We start from the raw sequence: 27,841 nt of genomic DNA, 5'->3' as shown, positions 1-27,841 counted from the left end.
CCTGGACACGAAACCCTAACCTACCCCGTACCCCACTCCCCCCACATCGCTCTCTCCTTCCCCCCGATCCAGATCTGGATCGGGAAGGGGAACGACCCGCCCCGACTCCATCGACCGCGTCGCCCATCGTCCCTGGAGCACCATCACCGCCATCGCTTCGACCTCGTCAGAGCCACCATGCCGGCCTGCCTCCTCGCCTCCTCATCTCTCTCCTCGACGGAGCGCCGTCCCCGTCCGCCTCCTCGCCTCAATGCTGCGGTGCCGACGCCGTCGCCGGTGCTGCCTCGCCGGACGACACCGACCTCGCCGCCCTGCTACTGCATCATCGCCTCGACCTCGTCGTCGTCCCCGTCATCCTCCTCGAGCCGCTACCTCTACCCTACACCGTACGGTGAGGCCAAACCCCGGCCTCTCCTCCTTCTTCCCCCATCCTCATGTGCACACAACGCCATCGCACGCCGTTAGCCGTGACCCCGTCGCCGTGCCCCCGACCACTGCTCCAGCCGTGCTGGCTCGTGCCCTCTGCAGGCCGCGCCTACCCCCGCTACGCCGCCTCCTCGTACTCCTAGTCCATGGCCGCCGACGCCTTCTACGCGTCCTCCGGAGCCCCTGGCCTCCCTGTCCCGCTGCGCCCGCCGTGCCTCGCCCGTCCGGCCCGCTCTGTCGCCCCTTGCCGCGATGCTCCAGCTGCCGCCGTGGCCGGCGCCCCCTGGTAGCCTGGGCGTGCGCCCAAATGGCCCAGCGCCCGCGCGCCCGTAACCTGCGCGCCCGCTAAGCCGCGCCTGGCCTATGACATGTGGGGCCTGGCCCCAGAATGTTTAGAAAAAAAGAGAAGAAAAGAAAAAGGAAATAATATAAAAATGAATTAACAAAATTAATAAATAAATAATTAATTAGTGAATTAGTTAACTTAATTAATCTTGTTTAGTTAACCTAATTAACAATTGTGAATTAATTAAACTGTAATTAGATTAGTTAAATCCTAATTAGAGTGAACAGAGTGTGACATGCGGGACCCACACGTCGACTGACCCAGTCAACTCCCTGTTGACTGCTGACGTCATGCTGACGTCAGCATGCACTATTCCGGATAATGTTAGAATTAAATAATTAAATAAATTCTAAAAATGATTAAAACTTTAGAAAATCATATAAAATGAACCGTAGCTCAGATGAAAATACTTTCTATATGAAAGTTGCTCAAAACGACGAGACAATCCCGGATACGCAACCCGTTGGTCCGCCACACCCCCCTAACCTATCGAACCCGCAACTTTCCCCCCTCTGGCTCCTCTGCCCGAAAACACGAAACACCGGGGATATTTTCCTGGATGTTTCCCCCCTTAACCGGTACCACCTCATACCACGCTAGGGCACCCCTAGCACCGTTACTTATCTTGTCATGCACCGTCATGCTTATGTTTGCATTATATTTATTGTTTCTTCCCCCTCTTCTCTCCGGTAGACTACGAGAGCGACGCTGTTGCTGCCCAGTTCGACTACGGAGTTGACGACCCCTCTCTCTTGCTAGAGCAACCAGGCAAGCCCCCCCCCCTTGATCACCAGATATCGCCTATTCTACTCTATACTGCTTGCATTAGAGTAGTGTAGCATGTTACTGCTTTCCGTTAATCCTATTCTGATGCATAGCCTGTCATTGCTGCTACAGTCATTGATACCTTACCCGCAATCCTAAATGCTTAGTATAGGATGCTAGTTTATCACCTTTGGCCCTACATTCTTGTCAGTCTGCCTTGCTATACTATAGGGCCGTGATCATTCGGGAGGTGATCACGGGTATATATTATACATACTTACATACTATACAGATGGTGACTAAAGTCGGGTCAGCTCGAAGAGTACCCGCGAGTGATTCACGGATTGGGGGCTGAAAGGACCTTTGTCCCGACGGCCCTCTGTGTGGATCTTTGTGGCGGAGCGACAGGGCAGGTTGAGACCGCCTAGGAGAGAGGTGGGCCTGGCCCTGTTCGGCGTTCGCGGATACTTAACACGCTTAACGAGATCTTGGTATTTGATCTGAGTTGGCTACGAGCCTATACGCACTAACCATCTACGCGGGAGTAGTTATGGGTATCCCGACGTCGTGGTATCAGCCGAAGCACTTCGTGACGCCAGCGACTGAGTGGCGCGCGCCGGATTGGGACGTAAGCCTGCTCTTGTATTAAGGGGGCTAGTTCTGCTTTCGGCCACGTACGCAACGTGCAGGTGTGCTATGGGCGATGGGCCCAGACCCCTGTGCGCTTAGGTTTAGACCAGCGTGCTGGCCTCTCTGTTGAGCCTAGGTGGGGCTGCGACGTGTTGATTTTCCGAGGCCGGGCATGACCCGGGAAAGTGTGTCCGGCCAAATGGGATCAAGCGTGTTGGGTAAGTTGGTGCACCCCTGCAGGGAAGTTAATCTATTCGAATAGCCATGATCTTCGGTAACAGGACGACTTGGAGTTGTACCTTGACCTTATGACAACTAGAACCAGATACTTAATAAAACACACCCTTCCAAGTGCCAAATACAATCGGTGGTCGCTCTCCCTCAGGGATATGAGGAGGGGATCACCGGGTAGGATTATGCTACTGGAGATGCTACTTGGAGATGCTACTTGGAGGACTTCAATCTACTCTCTTCTACGTGCTGCGAGACGGAGGCTGCCAGAAGCGTAGTCTTCGATAGGACTAGCTATCCCCCTTTTATTCTGGCATTCTGCAGTTCAGTCCACCGATATGGCCTCCTTACACATATACCCATGCATATGTAGTGTAGTTCCTTGCTTGCGGGTACTTTGGATGAGTACTCACGGTTGCTTTCTCCCCCCTTTTTCCCCCTTTCCTTTCTTTCTGGTTGTCGCAACCAGATGCTGGAGTCCAGGAGCCAGACGCCACCGTCGACAACGACCCCTACTACACCGGAGGTGCCTACTACTACGTGCAGCCCGCTGACGACGACCAGGAGTAGTTTGGAGGATCCCAGGCAGGAGGCCTACGCCTCTTTCGATCTGTATCCCAGTTTGTGCTAGCCTTCTTAAGGCAACTTGTTTAACTTATGTCTGTACTCAGATGTTGTTGCTTCCGCTGACTCGTCTATGATCGAGCACTTGTATTCGAGCCCTCGAGGCCCCTGGCTTGTATTATGATGCTTGTATGACTTATTTATGTTTTTAGAGTTGTGTTGTGATATCTTCCCTTGAGTCCCTGATCTTGATCGTACACATTTGCGTGCATGATTAGTGTACGATTGAATCGGGGGCGTCACAATCCACTAGGGATCTTCTCCAATGGAGGCCTTGAACTCCAATGGAGTGTCTCTCTCAAGAGAAATCCCACAAGGGGAGGTACATGAGCTAGGCTCTAGTATTTAGATCTATCCTTAGCTTAGTCTAAATGGAGGAGATGAAGGAGTATATATAGCCCTAGGCAAAGAGGGGAATAGGTGGGGGCGAAATGGTAAAACAAGGGCAAAGCCCGCAGCATCACTCAGGGGGCCCCGTGTGCACGGGGTAAGTGGAGCCCGTGCGCACGGGGTATCCAGGGACCGGACGCAAGGGCCCGTGCACACGGGGTCCGTGAGGCCCGTGGACACGGGGGTCCCGTGGGCACGGTACACGCCCGTGCGCACGGGGTCTTCAGGACCGCCAGCCTGGGAGGCCCGTGGGCACGGGGTCGGAGGGGCCCGTGCGCACGGGGTCGCCTGGGAGATGCTGCCTTCTTCTTGGCGCTTCCTTCTCCGCTTCTAGGCTTCCGTCTTGGATGGTGTAGATGGTCTCTTGCGCTTGGACTCCTCCATGATGAATGTGTAGCTCCGCTCACACCTAAGTATGCACACGAGAGAGGGGTCAAGTAGTATACCATCCACGAAGGGTACAAGTGGACACGTGTAAAGGAGATGATTCACCTTTGTACGCATGAAGTAGAAGTGGCACGTGTCACTTGTCAAATGGACTCTTAACATGGTGATGTACATAGGATCCTCCGCATCATCCCCTCCCCCTTGGGAAAGATCCGACCTCGGATCAAAATCCAAATCACCATGGGAAAGAGATGATGTCGTCGTGTAGAAGTGGACGATCACCAAGCATTCGTCATCTTGTAGTTCCAAATGGGCACTCTCCAATGTCACACCGTCTTGTAATTCCTTCAAAAGTAGCAAAGATAACAAGCACTTGGAAAAACAAATGTGGTTGTCGTAAGAGCAACACCAAACATTCAAGAGGTGATTCACCCAACAAGTGTTGTCATCAAGCATAGCATATGGTTTGACAAAGAAGTGTGTCATGGCATTTGAGCATATAAATTGAGCACAATCAAGTATATCATGGGAACAAGCATGTAAATGGGAGGTCAAGATGCAAATATATGTGATAAGTGGACAAGCATCTACCTCAAGGTCATAGCAAGAATGCATAAAGTGCTCAATGAACGGTCTATGGTAGGCATAAGAGTCATTCACAACACCAAATATAGTGAAATGTCTAAACACATGGGGCAAGATCAAGACAATCCAATCATAACATGCATAGGGTGTAGTGAAGATATCGTGGCACTCAACACAATGGAAAGAGCAATTGTTCAACATGTGTGAGGTAAGCAAGTCAAGCATGTGATAAACAAAGGGACATGGCATATGTGAAGAACTAGATGCAACACACAAGGCATATATGTCATGAGGCATAGCAATGGAGCAAGCAACACATGAAGTATGATCCACAATATGCATGCTCATGGTTTGGGTGTTCTTGAGATAGAAAGATATCACCTCGAAAGCATGTCCTTGCGCGTCCTTCACAATGCCGAAGTGGTAGGAAATGTAGTGTAGAAGCGAGTCGTGGTCGAATGTATGAGGCTCGCTCTCAAGAGCTCGAATGGTCAACTCACGTGAAGTGGAAGTCGACACAAAGTCCAAGTATCCTATACATGCACACAACAAAACAAAGAGCGTATGCGCATGGTAGATAAACACATCATCCATCATGATGGTTCTCTTCTCTTGCACATAACCATTAGAATCACAAGTGCATGAATAATATGATGCAACAAGGGCGATATTCAAGGCACTAGGTATATGGTGCAAAGAGGTAAGACAAGCATGCTTCACAAGGAATATGTCAAAATCTCCAAACATATGTGAGAATGCTATGGGGGCAATCTCATGAGCGAGACAATAAGCATTGTTGCACTCAATACATGGCAAATCATCTAGCATGAGAGAGGCAACACATGGAGATATATGACACGAAGCAATATGAATCATGTGCAAAGCGTATAGATGGTTGTCATCAACCCAAGAAAGCAAGTAATAGTGGAACATGGGTGATGCAACATAACAAGCAATCATAGCAATCAAGTCAAGTATGCTAGTAGTGCGAAGATGCAACATACTAGAAGGAATCATGGCAAACATGTCATTGGTGCAAATAGTGGGTATGAATAATTCACATGTCATAGCACAAGCATGAAAGCAAGATATGAGGACAATAGCATGGGGCACATGATAAACATGGCAATAGCAACAAGGATCTCTACCAAGCATGCAAATACACATAGAAGTAGCATAATGATCTAACATGGGTAGATGCAAGCAAGGGTCACAATTGCATGGCAAAGGCATAAAAGCAAGCATAGCATGCAAAGTGAACACGGTAAAATGAGCATAAGGTGACAAGTGGTAAATTGCCCATAGCCGTGTGAGAGCCAAGTAGAGGAGTTGCGCATAGTCCTTGCGCGAAGGGGACGGTGGTAAGGATAGTCCATGGGATCCCAAATCGTCATTGCTCTCTAGAGCTCGTTTTGTCAACTCGTGGGATTGCGAGGTTGACAAGTATTCATGGGTACCTACACAAAAGAGACAAAAACCAAAGAAATTGTGCGCGTGGTAAATGTACACATCATCCATCATGATGTGTATGTGCTCGTGTGAGTTAGCACAAGATAAGCATCGCTTAAAGAAATTTGATGCATGGTATAAGAACATGTCATCCATCATGAAAGAATAGTTATTATGTATGACACGATGGGGACACAAATTAAGCAAACAAGTATATGGCACATCAAAAGCATGTTTATTCATGGGGAGCATATGGTGCACACAAGTATTGGGATCATGTAATGGATGGGATGGATCAAAATCTCGTAAAATGTATGAGGAAACTATGGGGGTCTCCTCATGAGCAATATCGGAAACATCATATGAAGAAAATGGACAACATCCAAAATAATGCATATCCGAAGCTAGGTGGTCATGGCATGGCATATGAGATAAATGATGCAAAGGGAGCATATCAATATCATCACAAGAGAAACAAATGCCAATAACCATGGGCTTGTCATCTATGCCATAAGTGCAAATTGGGTTTATTTTAATGGGGCATGCATAGTTACTATGTTCAAATTGAAATGATGAAATATGGTTGATCTCACTCATAGCATATGACAAGTTCAATGGATTGTCAAACAAGACGTGACCAATAGAATTTTCACATGATATCCTATGAAGCATAGCATCACAACTAGGCAACTCAACATGCTCATCATCATATTCATCATAAATAGGTAAGTCAAGGCATGAAGAAGTTTGACTAGCATGAAGCATGGTAATAGGTGGGTCAACATCATGGGAGCAATCGGTGTCAAGAGAGTCCACTAGTGGGACAAGAGAAGCACCGTCACCTATGTTACCTTTGGAGCGTCGCTCATGTGTTGTAGGTGAGGTGTTGAAGATCGTCTCGTTGTCATCTTCATCTTGATGAAACCATGTGGGGGGTGCATCATATTCCACCATGGCCATCGTCATGTCCAAAGGGAGGACGAAGTCGTCGAGGATCGGCGCGTCATCATAAATGGGACCTAGCACCAAATGAGAAGACACAATAGAGGTAGAGGTCAAGTTGTTAGAAATGCAAATGGCCTCAAGAGACCTATCAACTATCTCACTCTCTCTATGTGGTGGTTCACTCACTCCCTCAAAGTAGGTGCACTCAAAGTCACATATGGTGGAGTCACTCATCTCACTCAAGTGGTGGGGGTTGTGGCTCTCCTCACATGGGAATTGTGGCAACTCATCATATATGGGGCTAGTGGTGAAGTCACTCTCACTCTCAATATGGTGGCAAAAGTCACTCAAGTCATCATACATCATCGTGGTCGAAGGGAGAATCCCATGCTCAACCATCTCGTAGTCGTCGCCGTGGATGAAGGCCGAAGATGGCACATCATCACTCTCGTCATGGATGAAGGCCGAAGATGTCACATCATCACTCTCGTCGTGGATGAAGGCCGAAGATGGCTCAACATCGCTCTCATCGTGGATGAAGGCCGAAGATGGCTCAACATCACTCTCATCGTGGATGAAGGCCGAAGATGGCACATCATCACTCTCGCCTCCTAAGATGGAAGCATCATCCTTGCTCGCCACCTTGTCACTCGCCTCCAAAGCTTGGTCCTTGAAGGTCTCCATAGTCGTACTCGTCGCCGCACCGTCTTGAAAAAGAGTCGAAGTAGACTCGGCATCATCAATGCCACAAAGAGGGATGGCGGTGAAGTTGCACTTGGGAGCATCGTCTTGTAGCTTGTCGGCCTTGGACATCATGGTGGTACTAGCCTCATGCTTGTCGTAGAGCTTGGTTACCGCAAAGTGTGCTTGGGGTGGAGAAGCCTTGACCTTCATGAGTTCTTGTTCCGCCTTGAGAGCACCAATGTAGTAGTCGTCGATGGACTTGTAGTTCTCGAGGAAGATGGTCTTGGAGATGTCGTTGTGCAATCCCATCATGAAGTGGAACTTCATTGACATGGGGTCATCCACGCCGGCTCGTCGCAAGGCAATCATCATCTCCTTGAAGTACTTGTTGATGGACGTGGATCCTTGGGTGGTGTTCTCCAATTGGCGTCGAAGTTGTTCCATGTAGGTTGGAGGCACAAACTCTCGCCGTAAAGCTCTCTTCGTCTTGGGCCAACTCATGTTGTAGCTCTCCGAAGGTGTGTGAAGCCACCATGTCGAGGCGTAGTCGTGGAAGTTTCTTGTGGCGCACTTCACTTGATCTTCGGGACGAACTTGATGTAGCTTGAGGTAGTCGTCCATCAAACGCTCCCACTCGAGGTACTCTTCGGGTTCTTGAGTCCCGTAGAAAGGAATCTTGTGGTCGGTGTCGAGGTCGTAGTAGCTCTTGGAAGTCGCGGACTTGAGCTTGGGTAGCTTCTCTTGAGTGTAGTCTTGAGGTGCTTGTTGGCAAAGATGCCCAATATCCGAAGGCGAAGATGCCTTATAGTCACTTGGCGAAGATGCCATCGGTGTTGAAGAAGCTGAAGCCTTGAGGTCGATGTCACGTCTCTATATAGCCCGTGTGCACGGGGGTACACGAGGCCGTGTGCACGAGGGTCGAAGGCCCGTGGGCACGGGGGTGGCAGAGAAGCCAACTCTCGTCCAGAAGCTTGCTCTTCATGGTCATTTCAATGTCGATGCTTGTGTGTAGTTGCCGGAGATGGTAGCACGGAAGTCTTTGCACTTGAGCATCTTCTGGAAGATGAGGAAGACCGCTTGCGGTTCTTGATGAGGGCCTTGATCTCCTCCATGCGCTTGTCCATCTTGGCGTCGGAGTTGTTGTTCATGGCATCGAACTCGTTGTTGTTGTAGACCGAAGGTGAAATGCCTTGCCTATCCATCACAAGACTCGAGTAGAGGTGAGTAGAAAATGAGATAAACAATACCAAGTTACCTTTTCCCAAAGTTGAGGATGTATCTTGTATCACTCAATGTGAAATGAAAGAATAGTGGAATTGGTACCGGACTTGTTCACTCACACCTCCAAGTAAAGGCTTATGGTGGAGCTCGGTGAGGATAGTGGCACAAAAAATTGATGCAAAATGTTAGCAAGAGTCAATAATGTTGGAAAAGATTCACAAATTTGCAAGTGAAACAAGTAGACCAATAGCAAATGGTACACGGAAACACACACACGGATAGATAAATGGGGTCGTGCAACCAAGGAATGATCACAAAATGTGGAGTCCCCGGAAAACGCTCGTGTTGCACAACTCAAGAGAGATGCTAGCACGATTGCTCAATAGGCGGATACGACACTTGTGCACAACCTATAGATGCAAGATGGGTAAACTTTCTATCCCAAGTATGCTATGTATGTATGGTTCCCGGTGTTTCTCTCAAGCATGATATCATATGATGTAGATTTGACAATCTTATGTGCAATGGGGTATGATGCTATGGCACTTGCTCACGAGCTCTTTGCTCTCTTTTTGCTTAAAAGCTTTTTCTTTTTTTCTTTTCTTTTTCAATGGCCACTTTGCACAATGCACAAACCAATATAACTATTGTGTATGTGCGGGAACGATATTGTGACACAATGGATGATATGATACCAATATGATTTGGTATGTATGCAATGGAATGGTGGATCACTAATGTGCACAAGTAACGTTGCCGGCAATACTCAAATGGCTAGTCTCAATAGGTAAGTGACGCAAAATGGGCTAGGGGTTAACAATGCAATTTGCAAGGGTAATATACAATGGTGTCGTCGAGGTTACCGTCCTTTGCGATGATGAGGAGCGGTGTTCTTGATGTAGATACCAAGATGATGTAGACCCGTCCCTAAGTAGCCGAAACACCTTAGGAAACGGTAAAAACCGCAAACTCAAAATCTCAAATGACAAATGTCAAATGGTGGAAGTGGAAATGGCAATGTGGAAGTCGTGGTGGTGGTTTGTGAAGAAGAAAATGTCCCTAAGTAGCCGAAACACCTTAGGAGACACAACTCACTCCTCAAGCAACCACTAATGGTAAGGGGATCAAGATGGGTTAGGTTGCGAAAGTCTATGGTGGTTATGCGGATGATATGGTGGAGGGCCTAGGCAAAGATGCCAAAAATTCAAAATTTTGATGGAGTCAAATGGTGATGGAACCTATCTAGGTGGATGGGGGAAGTCAATAGCTACTCAACGAGCTAAAGAACACGAAAATCAGACTCCGGATGTGGAAGTTATGGCTGAAATGGTGAAGTGCACGCGGCTGTCCTGGGGGGGGGGGGTCGTGCGCACGGGGTCTAGGGCCCATGGGCACGGGGTTCCGTGCGCACGGTACACGTACCGAGGGCACGGGGTCACCTGGGACTCTAGGTTTTGGCGGATTTCTTGCGATCTGGGCGGCCGAATGGATGGATCTCGTGGATGTGGAGTAGCCGGGGTGGAAGGTGGTGGTGGGAGGTGGAAGGGAGGTCGAAGGAACAGTGGATGAAGCGCACTGGAAGGGCCGTGCGCACGGGGTCTCACAGGCCCGTGTGCACGGGGTCCCGATGGCCCGTGTAAACGTGGTCCTCTGAGAGCGGACGAACTGCTCTGGATCCGTGGGGAAACTCGAATTTGAGGCCAAAATCGAAGGGTGGAAGGTAGGGGAAGATGGTAGAGTGGTGGATCTACTTGCTAAACACCAAATCCATGGATCAAATCCAACAAAATCTCATCAAACCAACAAATCACAAAAATTTTGGGGCTATTTTTGGTGGGGATTTTCGGATTTAGGACAAAATCACACAAAACTAGGCTAGAAAACAAAGAGGGGGGCTCCAATTTCGTGAGAAACCATGGCTCATGATACCAAGATGTTATAGGGTGGAACCCTATGGTGAAGATCTTTCACAAATTGGAGGGGAATCCTCAAGAACAAGATGAACAAGAGAGGGAAAACAAGAGGAACACTCAAGAACAAGTCAAATCACACATCCACTAGACAATCAAACACATGAGATCCACAAGGTACATGAACAACAATGGGAAATAAGATACATGGTAGAGTTCATCCCAAATCCTATGAAGGAGATGAGGGCTTAATGATCTAGATAGATCCTTCCCACAAGGGGGTCTTCATCCACTAGGGATCTTCTCCAATGGAGGCCTTGAACTCCAATGGAGTGTCTCTCTCTCTCTCAAGAGAAATCCCACAAGGGGAGGTACATGAGCTAGGCTCTAGTGTTTAGATCTATCCTTAGCTTAGTCTAAATGGAGGAGATGAAGGAGTATATATAGCCCTAGGCAAAGAGGGGAATAGGTGGGGGCGAAATGGTAAAACAAGGGCAAAGCCCGCAGCATCACTCAGGGGGCCCCATGTGCACGGGGTAAGTGGAGCCCGTGCGCACGGGGTATCCAGGGACCGGACGCAAGGGCCCGTGTGCACGGGGTCCGTGAGGCCCGTGGACACGGGGGTCCTGTGGGCATGGTACACGCCTGTCGGTGTCAAAACCGGCGGATCTCGGGTAGGGTGTCCCGAACTGTGCGTCTAGGCGGATGGTAACAGGAGACAAGGGACACGATGTTTTACCCAGGTTCGGGACCTCTTGATGGAGGTAAAACCCTACGTCCTTCTTGATTAATATTGATGATGTGTATTACAAGAGTGGATCTACCACGAGATCAAGGAGGCTAAACCATAGAAGCTAGCCTATGGTATGATTGTTGTAATGGAGGTTATGTCCTACGGACTAAAGCCCTCCGGTTTATATAGACACCGGAGAGGGCTAGGGTTACACAGAGTCGTTTACAATGGTAGGAGATCTACATATCCGTATTGCCAAGCTTGCCTTCCACGCCAAGGAAAGTCCCATCCGGACACGGGACGGAGTCGTCAATCTTGTATCTTCGTAGTCTTGGAGTCCGGCGGACGATGATAGTCCGGCTGTCCGGACACCCCCTAGTCCAGGACTCCCTCAGTAGCCCCTGAACCTGGCTTCAATGACGATGAGTCCGGCGCGCATAATGTTCGGCATTTTAAGGCGGGTTCCTCCTTTGAATAATCCAGAGAAGATTGTGAACACCAGGATAGTGTCCGGCTCTACAAAATAAATTCCATGTTCCACCGTAGAGAGAATAATATATACACAAGTTCAATCTGCTGACGTATTTTGCGGCATGACGTCACACCACTACCAAGCCTTTACTTGAATCGTTTTTTATTATACCACCTCAGCGCGTTTAGCGAAGCGGTTTCCTTGGCACGTCTTGTCGAAGCAGAGATCGTGTTCCCCTTATTCCGGGATTCTCATCAATACGGACGTGGGTAACCCAACCGCGCCCGTCGCCATGCCTCCTCTATCGAAGGCGAGTCCCGAACGGTCACGGAGACGACTCTTGGTATTCTCCCTCTTTATAATGGGACCAAGGCTCGTTTCTTTTCTTCAATCTTCCACCGAATCTTCTCCTTGCTCCAAGTTCCAACACCCAGAGCCCCAGATTCGAGCGCTTCGAACCTTCAACAATGTCCGGCTCCGACCTTCAGGGCTGGTGGATGCCCTCCTCTGTTATGGAGGAGGACGTGCTAAAGTTGCGAGAAGCTAAGTACCTGTCCTACGAGATTTCGCACAGGTTGCTCGCCGAAGGGCAGGCCATCCCCACCCCCGAGCCCGGCGAGTATGTCGTCTTTGTATCGCACCTCCGTCGGGGTTTAGGCTTCCCGACGGATCCTTTTGTGAGAGGGCTCATGTTTTACTATGGGTTGGAATTCCACGACTTGGCTCCGGAGTCCATCCTCCATATTTCCGCATTTATTGTCGTCTGCGAAGCCTTCCTCCGCATCACCCCCCACTTCGGCCTGTGGCTGAAGACCTTCAATGTGGAGCCGAAGATGATCGGGGGGCGTCAAGATGAGTGCGGCGGGGCGGCCGTAAGCAGGAGGGCCGATGCCCCGTAGCCCGAGGGCTCCTTCCAAGAGGAGCTCGGCTTGTGGCAGCAGGAGTGGTTCTATATCACCGCTCCAAAAGGCAGCAAGCAGAAGCCGCCGCCTCCATTCCGCTCGGGACCTCCACGACGGTTGATGTCGTGGGTCAACCAAGGGCTCAATTGGGGGCCATCAAAAGATGTGCCCCTATTGCAGGGCCGGATTCGAGACCTCCAAGTGAGGGAGATCGATCTGGTCGTGGTGATGCAGGTTATGCTAATTAGGTGTCTCCTGCCCTGCAAACGCCGCCCTCTCCGGCTATGGGATTTCAATCTGGAGGTACCACGGATTCTCCAACACTTCATGGGTTCGACACCCGTGGAGATGTACAAGTTGTTCTTCAGACCACAAGTGGCGTGTCCGAAATTGACCGAGGATGCCGGCCTAAGCTGCAATCGCCCGGATGCTCAAGTAAGTAGCTCAGTGTTCGGACGTACCATTTGTTTGCCTTCCTACAATTCGCCTTTTAACCCGTTATCCTTCAACAGGAGTGGATAGCGCAAGCAAAGTTGATACGGTGTCCGGCCCCCCTCCCAGAGACCGCGCCGGACTCATGCTGGTCAGAATGTTGGAGGTTGCGCCTTCAGAAGAAGGCGAAGGGGAAAACAGAGGAGCTACCGCCTCGCCCAAGGGGGTGCTTGAAGAAGGGGGGATCGAAAATCCCTCCCTCCAGGGGGAGAAGAGGACCGCCTCCAAAGATCCGGAGGCCAAAGCCCCTAAGCGGGGGAAGAAATCTTCACCAGAGGGTCCTGCGTCCGGGGAGGCCCCGACCGCACAATCTTCTCTAAAGAATCAGCCCTCCAGTGAGCCGTGAGTAGAAAAAGGGGGGTTCATTAATAAGAAACATCCCTATTTGTGCTTCTGAGGATAACCGAATTTTTTACCTTGTAGTTCGGATCTGCGACCTTCTCAGATGAGCTCGTCTTCGGGGGATCTTCGTCCGGAGATGATGGAGAGCGAGATGCCTCCGTCTGCTGCGCCGTCGGATAGGGCGGACGAGCCTGAAGTGTCGTCACGGAGGGTATCCCCGAGTCCGGCAGAGCCGAAGAGTTCGGCGCTGACTAGTGTTCGGCCGTGGGAGCTGAAGGATCTGCTTGAGAGGGCGTCCATCTCAGAAGATCATCGTGCATTGATGAGTATGGTGATTGGAAGGATTTCATCCGCCGAAAATGGATTGCATAATGCCGTCCAGAGTTTGCTGGCGGGTTTTGAGGTACGTAAAAACGACGCGCCTTTTTGACAGTTTTGCACATAAAAGTGCGCCCTGTATAGATAGTAGCCCCTGAGACTCGGTAGGTTGTCGAAAGCGACAGCGTGCCGAGGATCAAAATCACAGGTATTAATCTTCGCCGTTCCTATGCAGGTGGCGGATCGTCCGGGGGCCAGCCGGACTGACGGAGTTGCCGAACTAAAGCGGCAACTCGATGTTGCGGACGCGGACATCGCGCTAGTCAACAGGCGACTTGACGAGTCGGAAGGTAAATTTTTTCCCCGCAGTCACCTAGTAAGAGGGCCGAAGCCCATATCTTATAATATTTATGCTTGACGCAGATGGTGCTGCTGCTGTGGAGAGCCTTCGGGCAGAACTTGCTCAAGCCAAGGAGCAAGCCAGAAGGAGTAATGCGGCTGCCGTGAGGGCGGCCGAGGAGTTAGAAGCCGAAAGGGCTGCACACTGCCGAAGCAGGGAGGAGATGGCCGAACTGGCCGTTAAATTGAAGGATGCTACTGACCGCAATGAGGCTCTTGAAAAGGAGTGCCTATTAGAGCGAGAAGACCTGGGGAAGGCCACCGCCGAAGCCAAGGATGCCCGTTCTGCAATGCGGGCTATGAAGGAGGAGCTGCGTCAGGCCGGAGACATTGTGGCTGGCAAGCCTTTTCTGCTACGCCGCAGGTTTACGGATCCAAAGTATGCCCAGCTTGGCCAGCTGTGGGGTCCGGAGGATCCATATATGGACTTGGCGGCGAGTGCGGCGGATGTCGTTGTGCACTTCCGAAGTCAGAAGGATCACAAGACGGAAGAGCTATTTTGGTCTCAATTCCATAGTCCGGATCATTCACTTCCGCTGACCGATCGGTTGGCCGAATGGGCTGAGCTGAATAGGTTGTCCGGACTTTCCATGACGGATATCGTGACTCATGTCTGGCCGGAGAGGCCCAAGCCGACGAGCTATTTTGGCTTATTGCAGGAGTTTCTTGGGGCGGTGCCGCATATCAAGGAGATGAAGTGGTTGGCCTGCATAGAGGGTGCGCGGATGGCCTGCCCGTGTGAAGACACATTGGACAGAGATGGATGCCACCGCTGTTGCAACCCAGGGTTCGGACGAAAGCCGGTTACCCGCCGAGCACTATTTTGGGGAAGTTATGCGTGGTGCTCGTGTAATAGAGTCGCAGTGCTCGAAAAATGTCACGTTCAAATGAACTTTTTATTTTGTAAAACAATGGTTATGATGTAATCGCTTTTTATACTTGTGCGTTCCAAGTATTGAAATATCTCCTATGCGGCCGTTTATGTATACGTGTGTATAACCTGAAAGATGGCAGTCTTCGGCTTCAGCCCCCACGCACAAGGTGCGGGGGTGTTCACAAAAATAGCGCATTTTCACACTTAATCCGACGTCTCGGTCCTGTTGAGAAGGTGGTAGCGTAGCAAACGAGGCAACCGGACTATGATGCTTTATCACTTTCACTTAGCCATTGGAGTTCGAGGGTGGGGCTACGATATAGCCCCTGGGGGCACCGCGCCTCCGAATTCGGGGCGCGTGTGTGCCTGACCGGGAAACGGTCCTTCGTCAAAGCGGAGGAATTCTAAACATTCCGGTGGTCAATCGAGTGGTTGACCAGTCTCTCGCTGTATCATGACAGTCAGTTTTCGGCTTTCTCTACTGAGGTGCTCGCCCAGCCGAACTGGGGCACAATCGCAGTAGTTCTCCTGGTGCCGCGTTAGCCGATGATACGGAACGTAAGGCAGCAAAACACAGGAGCCGGGCAAACCCAACATTTGACCAAAGACATGATTCGGAGCTGATGCATATAAGGCCTAACTCGAGATGCCGAACACTCCCTAAGGTGTTCGGTCTTTATAATAATGGGCAGAACAATACCCTAAGCCCCAGTGTCCAGGTACGGGCAAGGTCCTCTGACGCGGCCGATGCCAAAACGTCAGGCTCCACTCTGGTTATAATGAGAAACCAGGGGGTTATAGCAACAAGAGACAGTAAAAAAGGTTTACGCAGGGTCTTAATCTGAAAAGAATCCTTGCGACGGGTCCCTACTGCACGTCTGCGCCTGTGTCTCCGTTGTGCCGTTATCCTGGACGGGTGTGCATGTTGTTCATCTGTAAAAAGAGAGGAACTTAGTTTGAAAGGAAATCGTGCGAAGAAAAAAAGTATATGAAAAATATTAATAAGTAAAGCGGAGTCTATATTAGCTCGTTGTTGCTTATACGCACAGCCCCTTGTGAAGGGGTGTGCGGCTAGGGAGCCCCTAGCTTATTTATGGCGGACTCGTCTAGCCGTGTCCGGGGTCTTTAAATGACCCTCGCAATGAAATGATGCCACGTGGACCGGGCATTTTAAGTGTAAGAGACGCGTAATGTGGTATGGCGTTGAAGCGGACAAAAGCTTCGCGTCCCAATAGTGCTTGATAGCTACTTTTGAACGGGGCGACATGAAAGATTAGTTGTTCGCGTCGGAAGTTGTTCGGTGACCCAAACATAACTTCCAGTAATAAGGAGCCTGTGCACTTGGCGTAAGGGCCTGGCGTCACTCCTTTAAAGGAAGTGCGGCTATGTCGAAGTTTAGTAAGGTCTATCCCCAACTTGCAGATTGTGTTTGGATATAGCAGGTTTAAATCGCTGCCTCCGTCCATCAGGACTTGTGTAAATTGTAGTCCGTCGATTATAGGATCCAATATCAGAGCGGTCCATCCTGCATTTCAAACACTTCTGGAATAATCCAGGTGGTCAAAAGTGACTGGTTTTAACATCCAATCTCGAGGTTCCGCTGGGGTGGACCGTGCGAGACCCATCTTAGCGGGTGCCGCATTGTTTTTCCGTATTATCACATGAAGTGAGTTTACTGCTTTGACTTCTTGTGGGAAAGTCTTTTGTTTTCCGGTGCTCTGCTGGTGGGGTTTATCATCGTCCTCGCTTGATGCGTCGAGCCCCTTGTGTTCGGCGTTGAGTCGGCCGGACTGTTTGAAAACCCAACAATCTCGGTGGGTGTGGTTTGCAGGCCTTCCGGGGGTACTGTGGATTTGACATATCCGATCCAAAATTTTCTTTAAGTTGGATAGCTCATCACGGTTATCCTTAAGAGGCAGTGTTTTGTTGTTTGGCCGTGAGCTTTTGAATCCGGTGTTGACCGCCGTATTCTTTGGGATTTTTTCTTTATTCCGGCGCTGATCCTTTCTGCGCCGTGATTTTCCGTTTCCATCTCTAATCTCGGATGTACTCGGGTCGCTGGTGCTGCATCTTGCTAGCCAGCTATCTTCCCCCGCGCAAAAGCGGGTCATGAGGCTTGTTAGCGCGGACATTGTCCTCGGCTTCTCTTGGCCGAGGTGTCTGGCGAGCCATTCGTCTCGGACGTTGTGTTTAAAAGCTGCTAAGGCTTCGGCGTCCGGACAGTCGACTATTTGGTTCTTTTTAGTAAGGAACCTGTTCCAGAATTTGCGCGCTGACTCTCCGGGCTGTTGAGTTATATGACTCAGATCGTCTGCATCCGGAGGGCGGACATAAGTCCCTTGAAAATTTGCTCTAAACGCGTCCTCGAGCTCTTCCCAACTTCCAACAGTGTTTTCTGGGAGGCTTTTGAGCCAGTGCCGAGCTGGCCCTTTGAGCTTGAGGGGTAGATATTTTATGGCGTGGAGATCATCTCCTCTAGCCATATGTATGTGTAGTATGTAATCCTCTATCCAGACTCCAGGGTCTGTTGTTCCGTCGTAAGCCTCTATGTTTATGGGTTTAAACCCTGCTGGGAATTCATGATCCAACACCTCATTGGTGAAACATAGTGGGTGTGCGGCGCCCCTGTATTTGGGTGTACCGCTGTCTTCAAACACTTGACGTGTTGTGTTGCTTCCTGGGCCCCTCTTTTTTGGCCCGTAAATGGACCTGGTTGGGCCATCTGTTTTCCCAGGGTCATGAGTCGGCTTATGTGCGGCGCCTCTTGTAGATTTTGGCCTATCCTCTGGCCGTCTATCCGGCCAGGCGACCTCTTTGTTTTTTTGACTGTGGGGGCTCTATGGCTTCCTCGTCAAATTCTGGCAGCAGCTTGCGCTTCGGGTAGCTCTTTGATTGATGGTCATTGCCATATTTGTCTCCCGTCTTGAGTACTTTGCTCCACCTCATTCTGAGTATGTCTTCCGCTGTTTTGAGCTTCCGTTTTTCCTTCTTCAAGCTTCTTGCGGTGGCGACGAGTCTTCCGTGAAGGTTCTTATGCTCCGGTGGTATGTCCGGCGTGAGGTCGTCCAGACTATTGGTTTCGCCGGGATTGGATTGATTATCCGATTCGTCCTGTTCGGATGGTTGCTTGGTTGCATGTTCGTCGTCCACTAATTTGCCCTGCTCTAACGCTGGGTCATTAGGAATGCTGTTTTTCCCGAGGCGGGGCTTAGGGCGGCGCTTGCGTCGCCGTTTTGGTTGTTTATCGGCGGGATTATCCTTTGTCGCGCCCCGTTGTTCCTCTTCATCGCTTCCTTTTGGGGTATCCACCATATATACGTCGTGTGTTGGGGTGGTCTTCCAGTGCCCTGTAGGCGCTGATTCTTGATCGTCTCCGGCATCGTCGTCCATACCGTCGATGTCATCGGAGTCATAGTCTAGCATGTCAGTTAGATCGTCGACAGTGGCTACAAAGTGGGTGGTGGGTGGGTATTGAATTTCTTCGTCGTCCGCATCCCAACCATCCTGGCCGTAGTCCGTCCAGGGCTCTCCGGATAGTGAGAGATGTTTTAGCAAATTTAGGATGTCGCCAAGGGGTGAGTGTTGGAAGATGTCCGCAGCGGTGAACTCCATGATCGGCACCCAATCAGATTTGATTAGCAGGGGCGCGGGAGGTTCGGAGTCCGGCAAGGAGTCCGGCGCCTCGGAGTCACAAGCTTTATAAGGGACATGGTCGGTATTTGGCTCCATCGCCATGGGAGCCACAGCCCCCGAGGCAGTGTCCAGCCACCGGTCCTCGATCTGCGCGATCGGTTCCGAACTAAGGGTCGGAGCGGATTCGTGCGCGGCCTCCAAGGTACTGTCCGGCGGCAGAGTTAGATGATGCTCATCGTGACAGTGCGGCACGCTCGGCTGTGGCTCGGATCCATTGAAGATCAAATCTCCGTAGATATCCGCCGTGAAGTTTAAGCTTCCAAATCTGACCTGACGGCCAGGGGCGTAGCTTTTGATCTGCTCCAGATGGCCAAGTGAATTAGCCCGCAGTGCGAAGCCGCCGAATACGAAGATCTGTCCGGGGAGAAAAGTCTCACCCTGGACGGCGTTGTTGTTGATTGAAGAAACCATCGAGCCTATCGGTGACGACACAGAGGAACTCTCAATGAAAGCACCAATGTCGGTGTCAAAACCGGCGGATCTCGGGTAGGGGGTCCCGAACTGTGCGTCTAGGCGGATGGTAACAGGAGACAAGGGACACGATGTTTTACCCAGGTTCGGGCCCTCTTGATGGAGGTAAAACCCTACGTCCTACTTGATTAATATTGATGATGTGTATTACAAGAGTGGATCTACCATGATATCAAGGAGGCTAAACCCTAGAAGCTAGCCTATGGTATGATTGTTGTAATGGAGGTTATGTCCTACGGACTAAATCCCTCTGGTTTATATAGACACTGGAGAAGGCTAGGGTTACACAGAGTCGGTTACAATGGTAGGAGATCTACATATCCGTATTGCCAAGCTTGCCTTCCACGCCAAGGAAAGTCCCATCCGGACACGGGACGGAGTCTTCAATCTTGTATCTTCGTAGTCTTGGAGTCCGGCGGACGATGATAGTCCGGCTATCCGGACACCCCCTAGTCCAGGACTCCCTCAACGCCCGTGCGCACGGGGTCTTCAGGACCGCCAGCCTGGGAGGCCCATGGGCACGGGGTCGGAGGGGCCCGTGCGCACGGGGTCGCCTGGGAGCTGCTGCCTTCTTCTTGGCGCTTCCTTCTCCGCTTCCGGGCTTCCGTCTTTGATGGTGTAGAAGTTCTCTTGCGCTTGGACTCCTCCATGATGAATGTGTAGCTCTGCTCACACCTAAGTATGCACATGAGAGAGGGGTCAAGTAGTATACCATCCACGAAGGGTACAAGTGGACACATGTAAAGGAGATGATTCACCTTTGTACGCATGAAGTAGATGTGGCACGTGTCACTTGTCAAATGGACTCTTGACATGGTGATGTCCATAGGATGCTCCGCATCACGAGAGGAAGATGGCAAATAATGTAATGCGAGGGAGATGAGTTTGTGATGGGTACTTGGTATGTCTTGACTTGAGCGTAGACCTCCCCGGCAACGACGCCAGAAATCCTTCTTGCTACATCTTGAGCTTGCATTGGTTTTCCTTGAAGAGGAAAGGGTGATGCAGCAATAGTAGCGTAAGTATTTCCCTCATTTTTTGAGAACTAAGGTATCAATCCAGTAGGAGGCTCCTCAAAAGTCCCACGCACCTACACAAACAAACAAGAACTCGCAACCAACACACTAAAGGGGTTGTCAATCCCTTCCAGGCCACTTGCGAAAGTGAGATCTGATAGAGATAGTATGATAAGATAAATCTATTTTTGGTATTTTATAATATAGATTGGAAAAGTAAAGATGCAAATATGAGTAGATTGAAAGCTTATATGATAAAAAGATAGACACGGGGGCCATAGGTTTCACTAGTGGCTTCTCTCAAGATAGCATAAGTATTACGGTGGGTGAACAAATTACTGTTGAGCAATTTATAGAAAAGAGAATAATTATGAGATTATCTAGGCATGATAATGTATATAGGCATCATGTCCGCAACAAGTAGACCGACTCCTGCCTGCATCTACTACTATTACTCCACACATCGACCGCTATCCAGCATGCATCTAGAGTATTAAGTTCATAAGAACAGAGTAACGCATTAAGAAAGATGACATGATGTAGAGGGATAAACTCATGCAATATGATATAAACCCCATGTTTTTATCCTCGATGGCAACAATACAATACATGCCTTGCTGCCCCTGCTGTCACTGGGAAAGGACACCGCAAGATTGAACCCAAAGCTAAGCACTTCTCCCATTGCAAGAAAGGTTAATCTAGTAGGCCAAACCAAACTGATAATTCGAAGAGACTTGCAAAGATAACTGAATCATACATAAAAGAATTCAGAGCAGATTCAAATATTTATCATAGATAAACTTGATCATAAACCCACAATTCATTGGATCTCGACAAACACACCACAAAAAGAGTTACATCGAATAGATCTCCAAGAAGATCGAGGAGAACATGGTATTTAGATCCAAAAAGAGAGAATAAGCCATCTAGCTAATAACTATGGACCCCAAGGTCTATGGTAAACTACTCACAACTCATTGGAGGGGCTATGGTGTTGATGTAGAAGCCTTCCGTGGTCAATTCCCCCTCCGGCGGAGCACCGGCGAAGGCTCCAAGATGGGATCTCGCAGATATAGAAGGTTACGGTGGTGGAATTAGGTTTTCGTTGGCTCCCTTGATGTTCTCGGGGTACGTGGGTATATATAGGAGGAAGAAGTAGGTCGATGGCTGCCCGGGGGGCCCACGAGATAGGGGGCGCGCCCTCCACCCTCATGGCCGCCTCGGCTGTTGCTTGACTTCCACTCCAAGTCCTCTGGATCACGTCCGTTCCAAAAATCACGCTCCCGAAGGTTTCATTCCATTTGGACTCTATCTGATATTCCTTTTCTTCGAAACAGTAAAATAGGCAAAAAAATAGCAATACGGGCTGGGCCTCCGGTTAGTAGGTTAGTCCCAAAAATGATATAAATGTGTAAAGTAAAGCCCATAAACATCCAAAACGGGTTATATAATAGCATGGAACAATAAAAAATTATAGATACATTGGAGACGTATCACTATGATCTATCTTCATCACACAAAATATTTAAATCATGCACAACCCCAATGACAAGCCAAGCAATTGTTTCATACTTTTGATGTTCTCAAACTTTTTCAATATTCACGCAATACATGAGCGTGAGCCATGGATATAGCACTATAGGTGGAATAGAATGGTGGTTGTGGAGAAGACAAAAAGGAGAAGATAGTCACACATCATCTAGGCATATCAACGGGCTATGGAGATGCTTATCATCAATGTGAGTGAGTAGGGATTGCCATGCAACAGATGCACTAGAGCTATAAGTGTATGAAAATTCGAAAAGAAACTAAGTGGGTGTGCATCCAACTTGCTTGCTCACGAAGACCTAGGGCATTTTGAGGAAGCCCATCATTGGAATATACAAGCCAAGTTCTTATAATGAAAATTCCCACTAGTATATAAAAGTGACAACATAGGAGACTCTCTATCATGAAGATCATGGTGCTACTTTGAAGCACAAGTGTGGTAACAGGATAGTAGCATTGCTCCTTCTCTCTTTTTCTCATTTTTTTTCTTTTTGGGCCTTCTCTCTCTTTTTTTGTCCTCTTTTTTTATGCCCGGGGTCTCATCCCGACTTGTGGGGGAATCATAGTCTCCATCATCCTTTCCACACTCGGACAATGCTCTAATAATGAAGATCATCACACTTTTATTTACTTACAACTCAAGAATTACAACTCGATACTTAGAACAAAATATGACTCTATATGAATGCCTCCGGCGGTGTACCGGGATGTGCAATGAATCAAGAGTGACATGTATGAAAGAATTATGAATGGTGGCTTTGCCACAAATACGATGTCAACTACATGATCATGCAAAGCAATATGACAATGATGAAGCATGTCATAATAAATGGAATGGTGGAAAGTTGCATGGCAATATATCTCGAACTGGCTATGTAAATGCCATAATAGGTAGGTATGGTGGCTGTTTTGAGGAAGGTATATGGTGGGTACCAGCAAAAGTTGCGCGACACAAGAGAGGCTAGCAATGGTGGAAGGGTGAGAGTGCGTATAATCCATGGACTCAACATTAGTCATAAAGAACTCACTTACTTATTGTGAAAATCTATTAGTCATCGAAACAAAGTACTACGCGTATGCTCCTAGGGGGATAGATTGGTAGGAAAAGACCATTGCTCGTCCTCGACCGCCACTCATAAGGAAGACAATCAAAAGAGTACCTCATGCAACAAATTTGTCACACAACTTTTACCATACGTGCATGCTACGGGACTTGCCAACTTCAACACAAGTATTTCTCAATTTCATAATTACCCACTAGCATGACTCTAACATTACCACCTTTATATCTCAAAACAATTATCAAGCATCAAATTGATCCTATCTTTTATCATATAAGCTTTCAATCTACTTTTATTTGCATCTTTACTTTTCCAATCTACATCATAAAGTACCAAAAATATATTTATCTTATCATACTATATCTATCAGATCTCACTTTCGCAAGTGGCCGTGAAGGGATTGACAACCCCTTTATTGCGTTGGTTGCGAGTTCTTTGTTTGTTTGTGTAGGTGCATGGGACTTTTGAGGAGCCTCCTACTGGATTGATACCTTGGTTCTCAAAAACTGAGGGAAATACTTACTCTACTATTGCTGCATCACCCTTTCCTCTTCAAGGAAAACCAACACAAGCTCAAGACGTAGCAAGAAGGATTTCTGGCACCGTTGCCGGGGAGGTCTTCGCTCAAGTCAAGACATACCAAGTACCCATCACAAACTCATCTCCCTCGCACTTACATTATGTGCCATTTGCCTCTCGTATTCCTCTCCCCCACTTCACCCTTGCCGTTTTATTTGTGCTCTCTTTCCCAATCTCCTCTCTCTTTTTTTGCTTGCCTTTTTCTGTTTGCTTGTGTGTTGGATTACTTGTCGCCATGGCGCAAGATAATACCAAATTGTGTGATTTATCCAATACCAATAATAATGATTTCCTTAGTACTCCGATTGCTCCTTTTAATGATGTTGAGTCTTGTGAAATCAATACTGCTTTGTTGAATCTTGTTATGAAAGATCAATTCGCCGGCCTTCCTAGTGAAGATGCCGCTACCCATCTAAACAACTTTGTTGATTTGTGTGATATGCAAAAGAAGAAAGATACAGAAAATGATATTGTTAAATTGAAGTTAATTATTTCGATTTTCCCTTAGAGATCGTGCTAAAGTTTGGTTTTCGTCTTTGCCTAAAAATAGTATTGATTCTTGGAACAAGTGCAAAGATGCTTTTATCTCTAAGTACTTTTCTCCCGCTAAGATCATCACTCTTAGGAACGATATTATGAATTTTAAACAACTTGATCATGAGCATGTTGCCCAATCTTGGGAAAGAATGAAATTGATGATTCGCAATTGCCCTACTCATGGTTTGAATTTATGGATGATCATACAAATTTTTTATGCCGGATTGATTTTTTCTTCTAGAAATCTTTTAGATTCGGCCGCGGGAGGCACGTTTATGGAAATCACTTTAGGAGATACTACAAAACTTCTTGATAATATTATGGCTAATTATTCTCAATGGCACACCGAAAGATCTACTAGTAAAAAAGTGCATGCTATAGAAGAAATTAATGTTTTGAGTGGAAATATGAATGAAATTATGAGATTGTTTGCTAGTAAGAGTGTTCCTATTGATCCCAATAATATGCCTTTGTATACTTTGATTGAGAATAATAATGAATCTATGGATGTGAATTTTGTTGGTAGGAATAGTTTCGGTAACAATGCTTATAGAGGAAACTTTAATCCTAGACTGTTCCCTAGTAATTCCTCTAATAATTATGGAAATTCCTACAAAAATTTTTATGGTAATTTTAATAAGATTCCCTCTGATTTTGAGAATAGTGTGAAATAATTTATGATCTCTCAAAAGAATTTTAATGCCTTGCTTGAAGAAAAATTGCTCAAAGTTGATGATTTGGCTAGGAACGTTGATAGACTCTCGCTTAATGTTGATTTTTTGAAACTTAGATTACTTCTCCTAAGCATGATATCAATGAGTCTCTCAAAGCAATGAGAGTGTCCATTGATGAGTGCAAAGAAAGAACCGCTAGATTGCGTGCTAAGAAAGATTGCTTTATAAAAGCATGTTCTTCTAGTTTCAATGAAAATATGATGAAGATCTTAAAGTTATTGATGTGTCCCCTATTAGATCTTTGTTTTGCAATATGAATCTTAATAATAATGGACTGGAGATGAGTCAACTTTAGTTAAAAGGCGTCCCAATGATTCAGAGTTTAGATCTTGAAGCTAAATTTGGTAAAAGTGGGATTGGAGAGGTCAAGACTTTAAATAGCATTGAACCCACTATCTTGGATTTCAAGGAATTTGATTATGATAATTGTTCTTTAGAAGGTTCTATTTTCTTGTTAGATTCCGTTATGAATTCTACTCATGCTTATAGTCAAAATAAAGCCTTTACCAAACATATTGTTGATGCCTTGATGCAATCTTTTGATGAGAAACTTAATTTGGAAGTTTCGATACCTAGAAAACTTAATGATGAGTGGGAACCTACTATAAAGATTAAAATTAAAGATCATGAGTGTTATGCCTTTTGTGATTTGGGTGCTAGTGTTTCCACGATTCTGAAAACTTTATGTGATATTCTAGGTTTCCATGATCTTGATGCTTGCTCTTTAAATTTGCACCTTGCAGATTCCACCATTAAAAAGCCAATGGGAAGGATCAATGATGTTCTCATTGCTGCAAATAGAAATTTGGTGCCCGTAGATTTTATCGTTCTTGATATAGATTGCAATCTTTCTTGCCCTATTATTCTTGGTAGACCTTTCCTTAGAATGATTGGTGCGATTATTGATATGAAGGAAGGGAATATTAGATTCCAATTTCCATTAAGGAAAGGCATGGAGCACTTTCCAAGAAAGAAAATTAAATTACCTTATGAATCTATCATGCGAGCTACTTATGAATTGAGTGCCAAAGATGGCACTACTTAGATCTATCCTTGCTTTTATGCCTAGCTAAGGGCGTTAAACGATAGCGCTAGTTGTGAGGCAACCCAATTTTATTTGTGTTTTTGTTTTTGTTTCTGTTTAGTAATAAATTTTGCATCTACCTTCTGTTTAGATGTGTTTTTATGTTTTAATTAGTGTCTGTGCCAAGTAGAACCTATAGGATAACCTATGGTGATAGTTGATTTGATTCTGCTGAAAAACAGAAAGTTTGCATGCATGAAATTAGTTTTGTTAAATCACAGAAACGTGATTTTGCATTGATTCTTTTTGCTGTAGATCAACAGACAAATTTACCAGGACGTCCTATTTTGGTAGGATTTTTAGAGTTCCATAAGTATTCGTGGGTTACAGATTGCTACATACTGTTTTGTTTTTGACAGATTCTGTTTTTCGTGTGTTGTTTGCTTATTTTGATGCATCTATGGCTAGTATTAAGTGGTATGAACCATAGAGAACTTTAAATACAGTAGGTTTAACACCAATATAAATAAAGAATGAGTTCATTACAATACCTTATGTGGTGGTTTTGCTTTCTTTCACTAACGGAGAATATGAGATTTCCTGTTGAGTTTTGTGTTGTGAAGTTTTCAAGTTTTGGGTAAAGATTTGATGGACTATGGGATAAGGAGTGGTAAGAGCCTAAGCTTGGGGATGCCCATGGAACCCCAAGATATTCAAGAATAGCCACAAGCCTAAGCTTGGGGATGTCCCCTCTTGGCATCCCCTCTTTCCTCTTCGTTCTTTGGTAACTTTACTTGGAGCTATATTTTTATTCGCCACATGATATGTGTTTTGCTTGGAGTGTATTGTATGATATTAGTATTTGCTTTTCAGTTTTCCACAATCATCCTTGCTGTACACACCTTTTTGGAGAAGCCCACTTGATTAGAATTTATTAGAATACTCTATGTGCTTCACTTATATCTTTTTGAGCTAGATAGTTTTTGCTCGAGTGCTTCACTTATATCTTTTAGAGCACGGCGGTGGCTTAATTTTGTAGAAATTGCTAGTCTCTCACGCTTCACTTATATTATTTTGAGAGTCTCTTAGAACATCATGGTATTTGGTATTGTTATAAAATTGGCCCTAGAATGGTAGGCATCCAAGTTGGGTATAATAAAAACTATCATAGGAAGTGAATTGGATGCTATGATCAATTTGATACTTGATAATTGTTTTGAGATATGGAGGTAGTGATATTAAAGTCATGTTCATTGGGTGATTATGAATTTAAAGAATGCTTGTTTTGAAGTTAGCAAGTCCCTTAGCATGCACGTATGGTTAAAGTTGTGTAACAAATTTGAAACATGAGGTGCCCTTGGATTGTGCATCCTGATGAGTGGCGATCGTGGACGAGCGATGGTCTTTTCCTACCAATCTATCCCCCTAGGAGCATGCGCGTAGTGCTTGGTTTTTGATGACTTGTAGGTTTTTGCAATAAGTATATGAGGTCTTTTGATTATTGTTGAGTCCATGGATTATACGCACTTTTACCTTTCCATCATTTTTTTTGACGAGTACCTTTCCATCATTGCTAGCCTCCTCGATACCGTGCATTGCCCTTTCTCACCTTGAGAGTTGGTGCAAACTTCGCTGGTGCATCCAAACCCCGTGATACGATACGCTCTATCACATATAAACCTCCTTATATCTTCCTCAAAACAGCCACCATACCTACCTATTATGGCATTTCCATAGCCATTCCGAGATATATTGCCATGCAACTTTCCACCGTTCCGTTTATCATCATGACACGCATTACTATTGTCATATTGCCATTGCATGATCATGTAGTTGACATCGTATTTGTGGCAAGGCCACTTTGCATAATTTTTCATACATGTCACTCTTGATTCATTGCCCATCCCGACACACCGCCGGAGGCATTCATATGGAGTCATATCTTGTTCTAGTTTTGAGTTGTAATTCATACTTTGTAAATCAATAAAAGTGTGATGATCATCATTATTAGAGCATTGTCCCCAAAAAGAAAAAAGAAAGGCCAAAAAGAAAA

This window comes from Triticum dicoccoides, chromosome 1B, assembly GCF_002162155.2.
Source record: "Triticum dicoccoides isolate Atlit2015 ecotype Zavitan chromosome 1B, WEW_v2.0, whole genome shotgun sequence".
Lineage (NCBI taxonomy): Eukaryota > Viridiplantae > Streptophyta > Magnoliopsida > Poales > Poaceae > Triticum > Triticum dicoccoides.
The sequence above is the reverse complement of the archived record's forward strand: the minus strand, read 5'-3'. Positions refer to the sequence as shown.